General features: G+C 42.7%; 1 protein-coding gene and 1 long non-coding RNA gene across 4 annotated transcripts in view; one reads left to right on the top strand and one right to left on the bottom strand.

Moving 5' to 3' along the window:
* Positions 1 to 18,928, top strand: part of IKBIP (IKBKB interacting protein) — a 433,380-nt gene that overhangs the window by 45,020 nt on the left and 369,432 nt on the right. The gene's annotated exons all lie outside the window — the stretch shown is intronic.
* Positions 2,802 to 17,846, bottom strand: LOC309542186. 3 transcript variants are annotated; one of them, XR_014224131.1, is made up of 4 exons: positions 14,212 to 17,846; positions 13,605 to 13,743; positions 4,074 to 4,201; positions 2,802 to 3,593 (listed from the first exon to the last, which is right to left on the bottom strand). It is a non-coding gene; the product is annotated as an uncharacterized lncRNA (long non-coding RNA). The 3 variants fall into 3 exon arrangements; XR_014224132.1 differs by having other exon boundaries at positions 14,218 to 17,846; XR_014224133.1 differs by having other exon boundaries at positions 14,398 to 17,846.

The following is an 18,928-nucleotide window of genomic DNA, read 5'->3' as shown; positions in this document are numbered from 1 at the left end:
GAGGCGCCCATTGTGAGGAGAGAAAGAGCCTTTGTTTACTACATCAGCTCCTCAAGGGCCTTGTGATTCTGTTAATAATAATAATAAAAACCATTTAAACATGAAGTGTTATTCTCCCGTGCGCTGCTGTATTCCCCTTTGATCGTCTTGCCCCGGAGAAGCGGCCCGGGTGTCACGCGGACAAGCTTTCGGCCGGATTTGTTGCGCAACGCACGAAGCCACCTTCTCGCAACTCGCCCAGTTTGTTAATTCCACTTGCGCAAGGCAGGTTTTAAAAGTACTTGCTGGGCGACAAGTTGTTTTATTACGTAAAAGGAACAATTGGGTTTGGCACTGGTTGCGTGATCAAAGGTTTTCTTAAAAAAACGTAGGTTGTGATAATTGCTAGTAATTTTACAGATAATTCCTGTAAAAGCTGAACTGCCAACAATATTAAAAACTTTGTTTTGAAATCACCTGCATACGCACCATGTGTTGTTTTTTTTTTAAAATTGATATTTATTAGAATTTTACAAACAATAAAAAGTTACAGAATTAAAAATAAATAATAAAAGAGAATAACAATAATAAAAGAAAAAGAGATACACGCACCATGTTTTAGCACTAATTAAATAAGTGTTAAAAATCAGTCTGACCAGTGTAGAAAACTGCAAGGAGGTACTGTTCTGGTGTAGTAGAACTTGTAAGATTTTCTTGCAATGAACTTTTTCTTTAACCATCCACATGGGTGTAGCCAGGATTTTTGTTAGAGGGGGACAAGCTTTTATGCGGGGGGCAGAACTTCAGATTTCTATTGATTTGGGGGACAGCTGTCCCCTCTGCACTACACCCATGGCCATCCATGGCTGGAATTATATTTTCATCTACCTAGTTTCTTAGGCCAGTATGTCTTTTTATATTTTTATATTTATTACTTTTTCATGTAATCCATCTTAAGTACATTACACATTATTTTTGTTTTCAACTTCCCATATCACTTCATAAGATGTAGCTCAGATCTCGTTACTGCCCATTTGTTTTTAACAATGCATAAAATTAAACCTACAAATATCAAATTCTTGTTTTTCTGTTGCTAAGGATATAAATTCATCTTGTATTACCAAAGAATTAAGATATTTACTTAGGAATCCAAAAAGGGTTTCCACTTTTCTACAAACACCTTATCGTTAGAGTCTTAGTCTGGCAGTTAGTTTTGCCATTTCAGTATATGGTGGTACCTTGGTTTACGAACTTAACCGCTCCAGAAGTCTGTTCTTAAACCAAAGCATTCTTAAACCAAGGCATGCTTTCCCATAGCAGCAGGGGACTCAATTTACAAATGGAACACACTCAACAGGAAGCGAAACATGTTCTTATTCCAAGGCAAAGTTCACAAACCAAAATACCTACCTCTGGGTTTGCAGCGTTCTTAATCCAAGTTGTTTATAAACTAAGCTGTTCTTAAACCAAGGTACCACTGTAGTCCATTAATTCATTAAAATTAGGCCAGTATGTCAATAGCCCTCTTCATCCTGTGTATGTCCCCACTCCAGTTTAAGAAGAAATATGTGAACTTCTCCAGCTACTGATAATAAATAGATTCTATAGTGTTGTGTACACACAAGGGCTAGTTTCCCCTCCATTCCTGACTCAATTCATGAAGGCCCAGAGTTCACAAACCGCAGTGACCTTCTGGCAAGCTCTGTGGTTGCTGCATAAGCCACTCCACAATGTGCCAATCAATGCATTTCTGTAGGTCAGATATGGTTGGGGCTTCGAGCTTCTGATTTCTAGTCTGCAGCAACTAAAAGCTGGTTTTTTTGCAATCACTGTCACTACAGGCAAATGGGAGAAATGAAGGAGAACAGAGGTGCTGAAAACATGTTTAAAAGTTTCTTGGACAGGGATTCCAGCAAAGGGAAAAAAACAGTTGTGAGGTTTCCTGTGTAATTTTTAGGAAAACACAGTTGCACATCAATTGTCACTGAAGAGTAGCTGCTGTAAGGAGATGCTTAAAACAAAACATTGTAGAAGCAGGGAAGTGAGGGGAGCAAGTAGTTCCAGGTTCCTGGGACTATTGCTTCAAAATTCTGGATGCCATTCCAATATTTGCACTTTCACTGCACTTCTGAAACAATCACATAGAGAAGGTAGAGTAGAACACATGCTAGGTGGGGAGTTTTAGATATGGGAGAGCATTCAAACAAGCAACTGCAGTCTTAAATGATTTAATCTTGGAAAGGTCTACATTCTTTTTCTTTAACCTAGATCAGTTCCTCACCAAACAATCTGCTGTGATAGCTGAGGTGGTATGGATACCACTGGATGTATATTTTCTGTTGGTGTGTGTTTTATAGGGTGATATTGCAAAATCCCCAGTTGCATCACATTTTAAAATAATACTAGCATGAGGAAAGCTACAGTGTCGGCACATTCACATTCTTTCCAAGAATATCTTCAGTTTCTTCATACTATCTTCTGTTCATAAATTTATTGTTCTAGCCCAGGGGACAGCAAACTTTTTTAGCAGAGGGCTGGTCCACTGTCCCTCAGACCTTGGGGGGGGGCAGAATATATTTTGCGGGGGGAAATGATGCAAGAGAACCACGAGCCCTGGTGGTTGTTTACCTGTGTCTTGGCAGGGGCTGGCAGCAGTGGAGGGACGATGAGCAGCACGTGAAAGGGCTCCAGAGAGGGGCTGCTTAAAATGGCGACCGCTCGAACGCTGCTGCTGCTGCTGCTGGCACCAGCAAAGCCCAGCCCCCTTCCTCCTTTAGGCAGGACGGGGAGAAGCTGGGAGGGAGGAGGCACCACTGTGTGAAGGAAAGGGAGGAAGAGGGAAAGAACACGCACACTGGTGAGCCACGCAGTGATTCCCGGACAATCCGCGGGCCGGATCCAGACGGCAATTGGGCCTCATCCGGCCCGCGGACCTTAGTTTGCCGCCCCATGTTCTAGCCAAAGGCCATGACAAACTTGTAGCAATAGTATTAATAAAATAATACCGAGCATCCATAATGTAAACCAATATCCAGGATGTATGAGAGAGAAGATACCAGAAACACCAAGCTAAAATTTCGCTTGATTCCAAGAATATCAAACAAATGGTTACATTAAGCGTACAATTCTATGCACACATATGGGAGTAAGCCACACTAAAATTGAGACTAACATCTGAGCAAACATTCCTAAAACTGGGTTTATAGAACTGTGTATTAAGTATTTCAACTGTTGGGGGGGGGGGGGAGGAACTGCTGAATGTGTGCCTAAAAATGCGAAGTATGTTGAAAGAAGAAGCCAAAAGTATTTGTGCAATACTGTGCCAGAATTTCTAAACTTGTAGGAATGTGAGAAGGGGAGATCAAAACAGCTCCTTAATATGAAGGCACAATTGACTTTTTGGTAATCTGAGGTTTGGAAGTTATCAATGTTTCTTTTATTGCAGTCTAAACAGAATTTTAATTTCTTATTCCCTAAGTTTTATGTTTAAGAATGAAAATTTCAATCAATTCTTACATTGTAACTCCCTTCAGGCAGCCATGGCCAATGGTCAAGGATGATGTGAGAATTGTAGTCCAAAACATCTGGAGGGCATTAAGCTGGGAGAGGCTGACCTACATAAACATTAAACAAGATACAAATTATCATTTCTAAGCATAAAACTTAGGCGATATGAAATTAATATTTTGTTTACAATTTCATTAAAATAAATATTGATAACTTCTGAATCTCATCTTACCAAAAAGTACATTGCACCTTCACACTAAGGAAAGTGTTTTGATCTAGATCATTCACCAATAAGTATTTTCAGGATTAGCTCAAAACACTTCTTTTCATTATTATATACCACGTGATTGTAAAAAGAGAAAAGAAAAAACCCAACAACTGCAAAGCAGCTTACAAAGAGTAAAATAAGAAAATTATCAGTAAAAACAGTCAAAAACAACAATTTTAAACATTTAAGTAATAACTATTCAATAAAACATTCAAATAACACTATTAATCTTTTTTTGTATACTCTCTTCTATCTACTTAGTGCAACGTCAATATAATTTTATATCGAAATGCAATATTATACACCAGGAGTCACTAACCTGTGTCCCTCCAGATATTGAACTAGAACTCCCAATAGCCTCAGTCAGCATGGCCAATGGTCAGAGATGACGGGGTTTGCAGTGCCCACTTTCCTGAGCAGAAGCCCCACTGAACATAGTGAGATGTACTTTTGACAAAAAAATGCATAGGATTATACTGTAAATTATTTAATCTGTAATAAAGACCCACAAAGCCATTCACATAAAATAGCAAAAATCACAATGTAACAAAAAAAGCCTCAAAAGCAACAGTAATAAAACCTTCAATTGAATACTGTATTAAAAACCACTAAAAGCCTTGTGAAATAAGAATGTTTTCATTGCCCACTGATACTTTCACCTCCTTTGGGAAGAAATTCCACAACCAGGTAAAAAGGTAAAGGACCCCTGAAAGGTTAAGTGCAGTCAAAGGCGGCTATGGAGTTGCAACGCTCATCTTTCTTTCAGGCCGAGGGAGCTGGCGTTTGTCCACAAACAAGACAACTTTCTGGGTCATGTGGCCAGCATGAAACAGTTTACCTTCCAGCCGCAGCGGTACCTATTTATCTACTTGCACTGGTGTGCTTTCGAACTGCTAGGTTGGCAGGAGCTGGGACCGTGAGCTCACCCAGTTGTGGGGAATTCAAACCACCAACCTTCAGATCAGCAAGCCCAAGAGGCTCCGTGGTTTAGACCACAGCACCACCTGCATCCCTGATACTTTCACCTCCTTTGGGAAGAAATTCCACAACCAGGTACTGCCCAGAAAAGACCCTATTTCACATTTCCAACAACCAGACCTCTTTTGGAGGTGAGACAACAGGGCCTCTTGTAATATTTCTTGTGTTACACTAGGACTTCCTGTGTTACAGGGCCTTCTGTAAGACATCCTGTGTTACTAGTTCCTGTGCAACTCCTGTAACTAGAAGACTTCCTGTTTTAAATATTTTAGAAAAGAATAAACATGGTTTGTACATTTATGATTGACTTAGTAGACAAACAAGCTTAGTTATAGGACATCTTGCACAAGCAGACCATTGTGCAACATGGAGTACACTAATTGCTACGTAGAACATCACAAACCACAATACGGTAATTGCAGAATATTATATTCACGGCAGTCAAGGATGATGGGTGTAAACACCAGGCTGTCGTTTCACATACATTTTCTCTCTTTCACAAAAGCGAATAAGGTATCAACTGCAAACTATACTGTGATACACACTGAAAAACAATATTACATGGGAGAGTAGGAGATATCCTGCCTTTCAGCATCATAAAACCTAACACTGCTACTGTGGAGAAAGACTAAGAAGAGTTACATTACTGTGACTTCTGAGACTGAGTACCACTTCTCATATGTATACAGTCACACATGCATGAATGCATAGATGCATAGGACAAGGATCACAGGACAGGTTACCATTTCTGGTGTATATGATGACTGAACAGTGGTGAGGTCTGGGTAGACTTGGTTTCTGAGAAACTTATTTTCGGTCTACCCCTTCACTGGTTCTCAATGAGTAGATTTGTTGTCTGTACAAGTAGACTGGTCCAGATAACATGTTTTTATATATGGACTTGTTTTAAATGTTGGTATTGTTTTATATATGGACTTGTTTTTAATTGTTTTATACATGAAACTGTTTGGCACTTTCCTTGTTTTATGGTTGTAACTGTTTTATTTGTTTTATAATTGTGTATTTTATTATTGTAACTCACCCAGGGATTGGGTAAGAAATCTAATAAAATAAGCAAACAAATATCCTTTTACTCACTGATGAAGTCTTCATCCTCTTCCAGGCCTTAATTTCACTACTGCTATATAATCAACTTTACAACCCTGCCAAACACTGCATTTCCCTAAAAAACAAAAACCACCAATGTGCAAGGATAATAACACTGGACTACATACACTACTCTAATCCTCTCTCCCTAGCGAAATGGGTTTAACAATGCTGGTTTACTTTGAAGGAGCATAATCCATGGTCTCAGCCACAGCCCAATCCCTTGCAGGATGGGCGTAATGTATGGATTTAACATGCATTGGCAGAAGAAAATGTTTACAAACATCAGGGAGGGAGGAAATCACATTTCCACCTATAAGATCTCAGAAAGATCATGAACTCCTTTCTTTGCTGTTACCATTTATTTTTTGGTTGACATGCCTCTCTCACATCACAGGTACACTAATATCTGAGCTATCTGAATTGTTTTCTGTGGGACAGCAGTCCACCCGGAAGACTAGCAGAAAAGGCTTGAAAACAAGTCAAAAGCTTGTTTCTTTGAGTCTATAAACAGCAGGTGTTTCAATCTAGCCTTCTCTTTGTCTAATTGCCCATGTTTGTTTTCCATTGTATCAAATCATTGCTATGATTTTATTCATTAGCTAAAAGCGCTGAAAGGCACCATCAGGCTAGTTTCTCAGAAAACAAGCGAGGTCTGCACTTTCTGCCTCATATGTATCTCAGGTCCTAGGAACTTAATCTTAAAATGGTAACACTCGGAATCTGGAGATTTCCATCTGGGTGATGGGATGTGCTCCTTGTTATCCTGCCTGCAGGGTCCCATGAATTGAACTTAACAATGGGCTGATTGATGTCTGCGTTGGTTGTGAAGACATAGTTGATTTTCATGTCACATTCCTTTGAAGCACCACCTGAAAATGTGGGAGTCAGCTGAGGGGGAAGATTAGTCCAGGCCCTGAAGAGATTTCCCATGTTTTATTTTTTTCATCAGACGAAAAGAGAGAGAGAAATGCTAACGCATTTTGCCAATTTACCTGAAATTATTACATATTTTAGAAAATTAAAAATGTAAAAAGCTTGCTATGCTGGCAATTTGCTAAGTGTTCTCTTTAAAATGTTGGTTATAAGTGAAGTATTGTACATCTCTCACTCCTGCGCACTAGCTAAATGAACAATGTGGTAGAGAAACTTCATGGTGGGTTCAGTATCTTTTTCAGAGTGCTTGCATGTGCTGTGTCAGCCATTCATTAATTGCTAGTCATCTCTCTGCTTTGCTAATGCTCCCACAAACCTTTTAATTAGAAAAGGATAATTAGGGTCTTTGCTGCCAGTGAAAAATCATCTGGTACTTACCCAAGTTTGGTGCATAAAAGCTTGTGTCTGTGTACAAAAAAGAAAAGGCACAATCACTTTATTAGTGAGCCTTCAAACACATTCTGTTTAAAAATGTATTCAGTGTTAAACAAGGGACACAGTTATAGAAGCTTTATTTCAGAAGAGAGTCCTCCACAAAAAAGTCATATTAGAGTGCTGTTGGGCTCATGTCCTACTTGTAAGCTTCCCATGGGCTTCTGGTTAGCCATTTTGAGAACGGAATGCTGGACTTGGGAGGCCTTTAGTCTGATTTAACAGGACTTTTCTTACATTTTTATAGCATATAAGTGGAACTTATACAAGTCCAAATAACCTCCCATAAACACTCCTTGATTTTTTGTTATGGGTCTAGTCCAGCTTTGCAAAAGGAACACAAATGCATGGCTATTTTTATAAAATACTGCCTTGTACATTCCTAATTTGAAATAGATTGCCAGTATTCTACTTAAAGAGAATACAGATCATGAATCAGATAAGAAGAGTAATTTCAAGAGGTGGAGGGGGCCATGATGGGTGGGGGTGGGGTATGATCTGTATAAAATGTAACTTGAAAAAAGAGACATTGCACATACTTTTGTAAACCAAGAAATCTTTAATAAAAAATACATTTTTAAAAAGAAGAGTAATTTCAATTTCCTTAACAGATCTTAGTGTTTCACTTCAGCTTTCCAAATGTTTATTAACATTAGATTAGGTTCATTTTTGGTTCAGATAAAAAATGTAATAGTGCTTTCTAAGGCTGACACCAGGCCTGGCATGCAGCACACTTGGGCATGTGCCAAAGCCTAATGGCCCCATCAGGGCCCACTGCCATCATTATTGTTGCTGGGTGGCAGCAGCAACCACTGCTGCAGCTCCTGTTGCAGGAGCCTCCTAAAACCTGGAATCATTCTCTGCATGAGCAGAAACCCTATGGAGTGAGGATAACTTTCAAATCCTGGAGACAGAGGCCTACATACATACCTTATTAATCACTTTCTATTAAGCATCTCAAAGCAATTCACTGCACAATCAGAATATACAGAGAACAATTGCCTATACAGTATATAAAACAAGCAAACATGTAAAACAATGTCAAATGCAGTAGATACTGTAGTGGTTCTAGGGGTTCCTCGTGCGTAAGCCTGTGCCAACACCTGGCTGGGTTGCCTGAGTGAACCTTTCCTGTCCGGACAGCCACTCTCCCATGGCTGTCTCCCACCCCCGGCACGATTTTCCGACACAACCTCCTCTCTCTCCTCGGCCGACGATGCAGGGAATCCCCTGAAAGAGGTGTCATCCTCTTCTGAGGATTCAAAACCAGCCTCCCATCCGCTCGGGTCTCTTCCCGCTGGTTGAACCTCCCAGTCTGATTCTTCTCCCTTGGACACCTCCTCTCCCTCCTCTTCGGAGGCAGGAAAACCCACAAAGTCCCCTTCGTCGTCTGTGGGTCCAAATTCTTCCTCCCAAAATCTAGCTAATGGTTTGGGCTTATCCGGGAACAAACTGTGGAATTCTTCCACCAGATACCTGTCAGTGATTGATTCAGCAGGGACCCACGTGTTTTCCGACCTAGGTTCCCCCTCCCAGGCTACCAAACACTCTACCTGGCGACCTCGCCACCTTGAATCGAGTATTTCCGTGGCTTCGTTACAGTGTTCCCTCTCCTCGACCCGCGGGTGGGTGGTAACCCCTCTCTCCCGTCCTGGGAATTCCCACCCCTCCCTGTAAGGTGAAAGTAGGGACCTATGGAACAACTTGAGTTTAAATGCCACTGGGTTCACCTGCTGTATTACCTCAAAAGGCCCCAGCCGCCTCGGCTGCAACTTCTTGCACCCTCCCTTTAGGGGCAACCCTTGGGATGACAACCACACCCGGTCTCCCACCCGTATGACCTCCCCCTCCCAACGGTGCCTGTCCGCCTGCCTCTTGTAAACTTCCTTGGCCCGCTCCAAGCTAATTACCCCAGGGGTCTGCAACCTTTATGACAAAAAGAGCCACTTGGACCCGTTTCCAAAGGGGAAAAAAACTGGGAGCTGCAAAACTCGTCATTATAAAAATAAATTTTTTGTCACTTTTTTATTATTTCTTTGTTTGACCCCTCAGAATTACTCCTCCTCATAGAAATAAACGTTAAATTAACAAGTTACCTTTTTTTGTGTGTGTGTTCTTCACTCCCCTTCAAAACAGTGACCAGCGTACATGCCCCCTTTCAATGCAGTGACCAGCGTACATGCCCCTTACAATGTAGCGGGTGGGCGGGCGGGACGGTGACGTTGGGACGGTGCGTGACTAACGCACGCACCACCCCCATGCGATGTCACAGCCAGTACAGCACCCGCCACAGTGGGGAGTGTCGGGGCGCACAATGCGCCTCCTCCCCTCGCTAGTATCCGCCCCGGAGCCGCAGCAAAGATGTAAAAGAGCCACATGCGGCTCCGGAGCCGCGGGTTGCAGACCCCTGCTCTACCCAATCGTTCTGTCTCTCGCTGACATAGCAGCGTAGGTATTGCTGGAGTATGCCGTTCGCTCTTTCGGCTTGTCCGTTGGTTTCCGGGTGCCTCGCCGCTGAGAAGCTCACCTCGACCTGTAGCAGGCTCATGAGTTTCTGCCAGAACAGGGAAGTAAATTGTTTCCCGCGATCCGAGATTACCCTCAAGGGAGCCCCATGCAGTCTAAAAATGTGATCCACAAACAGTCTGGCTGTCTCCTCTGCCGTTGCTGCATGTGAGCAAGCTACAAAATGGCACATTTTTGTCAGTAGATCGACTACTACCATGACCGCTGTCTTTCCCCTTGACTTGGGCAGATCTGTCATAAAATCAATGGACACCACCTCCCAGGGCCTTTCCGGTGTAGGTAAGGGTTCCAGTAACCCCGCGGGGGCAGCCCTTTCCCCCTTAGCCCTCTGGCATCGGTCACACCCTCGTACATATTCTCTTACGTCTTCCCTCACCTTTGGCCATCAGAACTGCCTGGTGACAAGTCTTGTGCTGTCCAAAGTGCCCAGCTGTTGGGTTGTCGTAGAGTTGTTTAAGTACCTTCCCCCTCAAAGTCTCCCCCGGTACATACATCCCTCTGGAGCTTGCTCTCTCCCTCTGACACTGATGGCAGTTCCCTGACAGATACCAACTAGGATCTCCACTTAGATGGCTTGTTGAAGGAGGAAAGTCTTTAAACGGAAAGACAACAGAGATGGCACCAGTCTGATATGTAATGGGAGAGAGTTACAAATAGGTGCTTCCTACGACCCTAATCCAATATCATGCGAAACAGATGTCTTTATAAGATAGTATATGCAGGAGGGTAGTGATTGGCTGAGAATATAAGGAATAAAATGATCTCTTAGGTATCCTGGTTTGAAGTTGTATAAGGCTATGTAAACCAGTACCAGCACCTTGAATTTAGCCCAGTAGCTACTTGGCAGCCAGGGCAATTTTTTCAACAGCAGAGTAATGTGATGGCAATATTTTGAACTGCCGAGCTGACACATTTGGCACTAGCTGCAGTTTCTGGGTCAACCTCAAGGGCAGCCCACTTTGATTGTGTTGGAGTATCCAGTCTAGAGGTTACCAGTGCACGGACAGCTGTTGTCAGGCTATTCCAGCCCAGAAATGGCTGTAGCTTCCTTTCAGACAGAGCTGTTAAAAGGCACTCCTAGCCACTAAGGTTGCCTGGGGCTGTAGTGACAGTGGTAGATCCACGAGCACAGTCAGACTATGAGCCTCTTTCTTCAAGAGGAGTATGACGCTTTTCAAAGCAAGCAATCTGTATATGTTTAGGTTCTATGCAGACATTGCACTGAGCATAGAGTACATAGATTCTACCTCTATATGTGTTCAGTCAACTGGATATGTTGTGAAAGCATGGATTATACATTATCTTTAATCGATACCTTTTTCTTGACAGAAGTTCTTGGTGTATTTTATAAAATGATTGTTAGGAAAAACCCAGCAGGTGCAGTTTTTCCCCAGCATGACAATGCGGTGATTGGATAGCTTACACCCTTCAGTTTCGTAGGCACTGTTGGATAGTCTCTCAGTGTGCGAAAATAATTTGTTCCCTAAACAGAGAACAGAGAAGCAGCAGCAGAAGGCTGAGACTGTTTTGTCTATGCAAGGACATTTTCTGTGGGAACTGTAACTATGAGCATGAGCAGTTTGCAGGGTCGGATTTACCGGTAGGTTTGATGAGGCCATAAGCTACTGAAGGTAATGGGACCCTTTATATGTCCAGATGTGCTTTGTCAACAACCAATTGTCGCTGTTTTTTGTGTTGAATATTGTTGGACTCTAAACCTGCCTTGACCATGGCAGTGGTGAATGTCTGTATATATTTGCTACCAATATGTTTTTATGTCTGTCAAGTAAACCTCTACACTTGACTGAATCTTTATGATGTCTATGAGTGTTTATTGCCTACTGTGTGTACCTTCAATCCTGAAGACACTTCCAAGGAAGGAGCTGCGTTGAGATGGAACTCTGCTGAGTATGGATACTAGAACACATGTGCAGTGAAACTGAGGCTGGATCCAGTCCTTTCTAATTCATCCATCAGAGGTTGATGGATTGATCTAACAGGCACAGAAGGAGGGATCGGATAAATTGGTGGAAAGTGTACAAAAATTGTTTTTGTGCAAATAGTCATTTTGCCTCATAAAGATTCCATCAAACTCAAGAGCCTATGAAGCATCTTTTGCCTAATGGATAACAGTAGATGTTAAAAATAACACCTCATCAGTCTTCTTAGGCCTAACTGCCTTTACATGCAAATGTGTGTAACAGATTTGCCATAGAAGCCAGTCAATTTAAAGAAGGACAGCTTTGGATAGAGGGAATATGACAGGAAGCGATGGGGCTACTCAACCTTTCCTTTGCCCATCATTTTTCTGTTCTCAATTGCATACACATTTCAGCACTTTATGATAAAGAATTCAAGTTCCTGTTGATGTTACATTTTGAAATATTATTGTTGCATGCCGTCCCAATATTTGAGTGGTGTCAGATTCCAGAGGTTCCAGCTGGCTATCCAGGAAGTGGAGAAATAAATCAGAAGCAGCCCCTCAACTCCAGCCAGCTCATTTTTCTCGGAGGGCTGTCTTACCCCTTGCCTTCAGCTACTGGTTCAATCTCTTCACAGTCCCAGCCCATCAGCTGCCCATCTACACTCTGGATCTCTTCAGCCACCCCTTTAATCTGGCTGCCTTGCAGCCAGGCTTCGGGGTCATTTTCAACCCCCTGTAGCATATGGTCAGGCAGGGCCCTCACCTTGCATGGAGTTACACTTTTCTCCCCTAGGAGGGTTCTCACACACTCTTCTTGCAACTGCTTAATTTTGTCAAACCACTGGCTCTGCTGCTGGATCATTTGCCCACACAGCTCAATCTGTTGCTGGAGTTTCTGCTGGAGCATCAACCTGAAGGAGTGTTGCTGTTCATCCTCCATCTTGACCCACACACACGTCACTCACAGGTCCTCCTCCAGGAAACATAAATCCCACTTCTTACACCAGTGTTGCATGCCACCCCAGTCTCTGAGTGGTACAAGATTGCAGAGGTTCCAGGCATATACTCAGGGTTCGGTTTCCTTGGAATGAGGGACAGCACAGTGGAGACTGTGGTATCTTTATGATATATGGTTTGTTTACACATATATACAACCTGAGCCTATGATGGACAGCTCACAGCATCAACAGCCCAAGAGGGTCTTGCTTCTCCCATAGCTGCACTCTTGGATTCAAGCAGAAATCAAACATGTCTTTCCCTCACAGGCTTCAGCCTGCCACTTGTGTCCAGCTTCTACATCACATACACAACTAAACTCTGGCCTTTGTCTTTGAACAATCAGCAAGTTTAGGGAGGGCAGCCCACTCATTTGTTTTCTGTCTCAGAACCACTTCCTTTGTTATCTTAATGGCCCACACTTAGGGGGACATTACCTCACCAGGAATTAGAAGGGACTGAGGCATACAGCCTACTCTTGTCCCCAACTCATAACACTTTGTTTTTCTGTGCATAAATTAATATCTGAAGTAGTCACATAAAGGATTGCAGAAGTTACTTCAATAGTTAGCAAAAAAAATGCACGGTGTGATTTTTCTACTTACAGAAGGGGATGCTGCATACACCCTTACTTCTGAAGTTAAATCCTTATAGGGTTAGTTACAGGGCTGGCCCACCCATGAGGCAGGATGAGGTCTGCACAAAGAAATGCAAGTGTCACTTGTTGTCCATTCACATATGCACAAAGAGCAGCAGCTACAAGAGCCAGGGCAAGTTCACTGCTGGGCTTAATGGGCCAACACACTTTACGAATGGATTTACATGTTAGTGGGGGTGTATGCATGAATGCTTATACAGGCACATGGCTACAATCACCACTTAAATAATAGCAGCATCTAGCACAAGAAGCACTTTCTGTATTACGGGTGTTTGGCAGTTACAAGGAAATACTTAAAAATAAAAAAACCTTTGACCCCGACGTGATTCGAACACGCAGCCTTCTGATCTGGAGTCAGACGCGCTACCGTTGCGCCACGAGGTCCTGGTGGTTTGTGACAGGCAGGGCTGCAGAACACGCTGAGCGCGACAGCTGAAAGATACCCAATTCAAAAATATACGGCGGTTGGGAAAGTTAAGCGGGGGTGGGGAGCGCGGGAAACGTAAGACTAGTCTGGCGGATGAAAAAGAGATATTTCAGTCTAAAGCTAATAATTGCACTTGAGTCTCTGCTAAGCGACTGCGGGTTCCCCAGGCGGGTGTGAGGGAGCGTGAGAGTTATAGGGCAGGGACGAAGCCAGCATTTTTGTGGAGGTGGGGCAGGCCTTTTGTGTGTGTGTGGGGGGAAGAGAACACCTCAGTTTGTTATGTATTGAATTTCCCTGATGGGGGGGGGGCAGCTGCCCCTACCTACCCTTGCCTACGTCCATGGGGCCGCTGCCCCCCATCAAGTAAATAAATAACCCCTCCCCACAGAATGCCTACCCCACCCGAAATAAATCCCGGTTGTGGGGCTGCCCCTGACAGGAGTCCATTCCAATATCCCCTCACTACAACTTACCGGTACTTTCCCGCCTTGTTCTTTTGCCTCCTTCCTCCCCTCCGCCGTCACCTCCCACCCCGATACTCCCTCATAGCCAAGCCTTTCTCCCCTCCAGTATCCACGTTTATCAAGGCCAACTAAAATGTCACAAATCATGTACAGTATAGAAGAAAGCTTTCGAGTTTTCTCTAACTCTGCTCTTACGGGCCGAGGACGCGGCTCCCTTTTCTTGCCCGGATCTCTTATCTCACCGCGGCGATACAGTGGACGTCACAATAGAACGCCAACTACATGAGGTCTAAAAAAGTGACTTTTCCAAGCAGCTCCTCGTTAGTATAGTGGTAAGTATCCCCGCCTGTCACGCGGGAGACCGGGGTTCGATTCCCCGACGGGGAGAGGCGCCAATGTTTTATTTTATTTTTTTACCCCTTGATGTTAGTTTGCTTTCACACAATTTAACAAATAATATAAATGCTAAAGAGCTGGACTAGATGTCTTTAAAAAAGAAAAGAAAAGAAGAATCTAATTAAAAAGGCGGGAGAAGTCAATGCCATATCCCAAAGAGGAAACTGAATTGTGGTCTCTGACTTGACAGGCAGAGATAGAAACCGCTATTATGCTGTTTTACTGTTCATTTTCTGAACATTTTGAGCCACTTGGTATAAAGTTTGTGGGGAAGTAGCATAGAATTGATTCTAATGAACGTTTATGAGAAAACCCAACAATCAAGGGTGTTTTATCACTCAAGGGTCGGGTGTCCTGGCATTGATGCTCCTTAGTAAGAAAGAATAACAATGCGAAGCATCAAGGTTAAATGCTCCCTCATTAGTTCTTTTACTTCCCCACTAGGAATAAGTTTCCAATACTTTTTGAAGATTTACTTCCTAGAAACCCCAAATAACTGGAGGCTGTAACACAAGACCTGGATTGCCGGGTGGAGCTTGCCTTCTTAATATTTCATAACAAAAAAAGCAACTATTTATTCCTCAGGAACAACATCTACATCCCTGGTTATTGTAAGAGACAAACCAGCAATTGCAGCAAACACTCTTAAAATATTACCCCGCTTCTCGCCAATTTCTATTCATTCTATCTGCTAACACTACATCAATCAACAGGTCTGTTTTGCTATTTCGATTTAAAAGCAACATTGACCAAAAAAAGTGCTTATATTATTTATAGAAGCCGGCATGGGGTAAGAAAGCAAAACTTCAACCCTAATCCCGGTGAGTAAACCTTATTTAGTTCTGTGGGGCTTATTTCTGAGTCAACATGGATAGGATTCACTGTGTCTGCTTAAACCTATCCCAAGCTGTTGTACAGAAACCCTAAATGTAACATTTCTGTCTACACATCTGTGCTTTTTAACCTCACTGCTCTGTGCACAACCAGTTTAAGTCGCTCAAAGGCAACTTAAACATATATAATTGTGATGACACATTGCAAAGAATGATCCAATGCTAACGCTGCAGTAATAGCACCTGCTCCAGGGAGAGAACAGTTTGAGTTTCAACATTGTTGTTGCGGTCAAAAGGGCTTGAGACCTAAATACTTTATTATTATCAGGGCCGGATTTACGTTTGATGAGGCCCTAAGCTACTGAAGGTAACGAGGCCTTTTATATGTCCAGCTGTCCTTTGTCAACAACAAATTGTCACTGAATATATGCTGTATGGTAATTTATGGACCTAATAGGTATTGAAAGCCATTTGCCACTGTTGCTGTATGTAGGTGTTTTTTTTTATCTTATATTTTGGAAATGTACAACCAGGTTTTTTTCCCCTTTAATTTTTTTGGGGGGCCCCAAGAGAGTAGGGCCCTAAGCAATAGCTTGTTTAGCTTATACGTAAACACGACACCAATTATTATTATTTAAAAAAACAATCAAGACCTCATATTTCTGGAAGTTTCAAAATAACACTCCAAACTAGCACAGACTGTCGAGGCAAGAAAGATAGACACGTCATGTGGAGTGCAAAGGATTAAGATGGTACAGAACTGCTAGGCACGTCTCCGCTCAGATTATTTTTCATCGTGGAAATTAGAGAAGCAAGCCGAGTCAGCATCGGTCAAACACCTGCTGCTGGCCTGCCAAAAAAGGAGAGTAGAAAAGGAGAGTGTAGGCCCACTCCCGCAGAAAATCAGCTATCTAGTGACTGAGTGGTGCGTCTGCTTCTTATGTTTGTGCCCTGCACAATAGGCCACGGTAGGGTTGCACAATAATCAGATATGGGTTCTGGGCAGGCAGGAAGAGGCTCAGTCATTCTTGCAGTGTACAGTATGTTTTTATTGGAAAACCCACAAGTACTGTGCATTTGCAGCAGTCTTCGCTCCCTCTAGTGGTACTCGGAGATTCCTTCAGAGCTAAACAACAGCAGCGAAAATGGACCATTCTAAAGGGACATTTTTGGCACAGCTGGTGCCACCACAATAAACCTTAAAGCAACGCAGCCCTTGTGTAACTGGAACTTGTTTCTGTTGTGTAGACTTGTAGAGTTGAATGGGATCCCAAGAGTCATCTAGTCCAACCCCCTTGCAATGCAGGAATCTTGCCCACAGCCATCCCTGGGTGGGCTTGAACCACCAACTTTGTGATTAACTGCCAGATGCACCGACTTATTGCATACCCTCCAATATTTATCCAATGAAAATAGGGACGTCCTATTCTATAATAATTATAATAATAATGTTATTATTCATATGCCATCCATTAAACTTTTAAAAAAATCCCTATACAGGGCTGCCTGCAGATGCCTTCTAAAGGTTGTATAGTTACTGATCTCCTTGCTTCGGGGGTTGCATATCTCCATACCCTCCAACATTTCTTTGATGGAAATAGGGACATCCTAAGGAAAAGTGGGACATTCTAGGATCAAATCAGAAACCAAAATGGCTTCTGTAAATCTGGGACTGTCTCTGGAAAATAGGGACACTTGCAGGGTCTGTTATTGCACCACCTGTGTTTGCTCGTTGAAGCCCCTCCTATTAGCAGTGGCAGCAAGCAGGGGTGCCAACCTGAATAAAATATTGTGGGGACCTAGCTAAACCCCACTCCACATAATCTATCACATGACACAGTGCACACACAACATTTGAATGGGAACGCCCATCAACTTGGGGGGGGGGGCTGGCCCCCTCAAATATTTTACTGTGGGGGCCGAAGCTCCCACGGCCCCTAGGACATATTGTAGCCCAACTTGAAATATAAAAATATTTGCTAGCACCAAGAAGCTTTGCTATTATTTTATGCTTTGCAGTCTGTAACTAAGCTACCATATTAACTTCTTGTGGTTATGAGAAAACTTATTAATAACAGACTGGCCTTAGGCAAGACAATACAGGGTAATCTCTATTTTTCAAGGGGTGTTTCAAAAGGACATGGAGCTCTAGCTTGTCACATTCATTGTTTTGTTGTTGCTTTAAAACATCAGTAGTTTTTTTTTACAACACAATAGGTGCCTAGAAAGAGGATTTAGAGATTCACTATAATAAAACGCTGTCTGAAGAAAATAAAACTGAATCTTGTGATGGCTTTAGAAATTTCCAAACATCTAACTGTGTAATAAATTGTGGTTGGCAAAGCTATCCCCCCCCCAATAGTGTAGGAGTACGGTAGTTTTAAAACATCTGACGTCTGAGGGGATTTTTTGGATAGGAGGTTATCAGGGATGACTGATAAGCTGTATTGTTCAGTAGACAAGTTGAAAGCAAACCCAAATGTTCCTCTGCATAATGTGTGAAATAGCTCTTAGGTGCCTCTGATAGGACTTACATTTAATAAGATTTCCTTCATTACTTGGCAAACGCAAACAGAAATGGAAAACGCTTTCATACGCACGTTGAAAGATTAAATTCAGCATGAAAATAAATATTATTTGAGAATTAGCTATTATTAAATTCGTGTTTGTATGGATTAATTAAAGCGCTTTTCAAAATATCCAAGACGTGTGTGTTTGAAAAGAAGAAATACCACACACACAATAGGAATTTTACAGGTTCATCAAACTCCTATTGCCTTTTCCCTTGGCACCTTGAAGGAGTCCTAAGCATGTCAGTCACAGAGAAGGGACTTGGCTCTCAGCCCGGCAGGTTTTTGTTCTGCCTCCAGCAGGTTTCTCTCTGACAGACGTGATAGGGGAGGAAAGTGTTCCAAATGCTCAAGTGCACTGCTGGGGGATTCTGAGATAGAAATACATTTTAATGAATCTTTCTTTCTTAGCCAACTTTGAAAATGGCTGAACTAAACAGTCTCTCCCACTCTTTCCCCAATCAACCTGATCGAAGAAAGGTGCGAATATATTTAACTCCAGAGGGGGGAGCCAGCACCACAGCTATGCGTTCTCTTCCACACAAAATGTCTACCTGCTGTTCTTCAGAAAGGTTAGGTGAAGTAAACATCATCACAATTGCTGGGCTCATACTATATCTAGGATTGCCGCTTGCTGGCTGTGTCATTATCTCTTGAAATAGACACTGTGGTTGATGGTCCAGATGACCTGTTTTTAAATGGGAACAACAGGTTTGTGCAACATCCAAAGTGAGAGGAATGCTATAAGGCCAGCCCCCAGTTCTGCATCTCTCTTTCTCTTCCAGGGAGAGTGTATTTTCAGCAAGATGAGGTGAATAGCATCACATTCTTCCTTCCATAAGGGAACCTCTTTAGGAATTGGCATTGTCACACCACTGCCTGCTTGCCAACTCTCTTTTCAACACCTGGCAGCTTTTCTTGGGAGCA

Source organism: Podarcis vaucheri (genome assembly GCF_965113315.1).
Source record: "Podarcis vaucheri genome assembly, chromosome: 10".
NCBI lineage: Eukaryota > Metazoa > Chordata > Lepidosauria > Squamata > Lacertidae > Podarcis > Podarcis vaucheri.
Note: the sequence above shows the minus strand (reverse complement) of the source record. Positions and strands in the feature narration are given on the sequence as shown.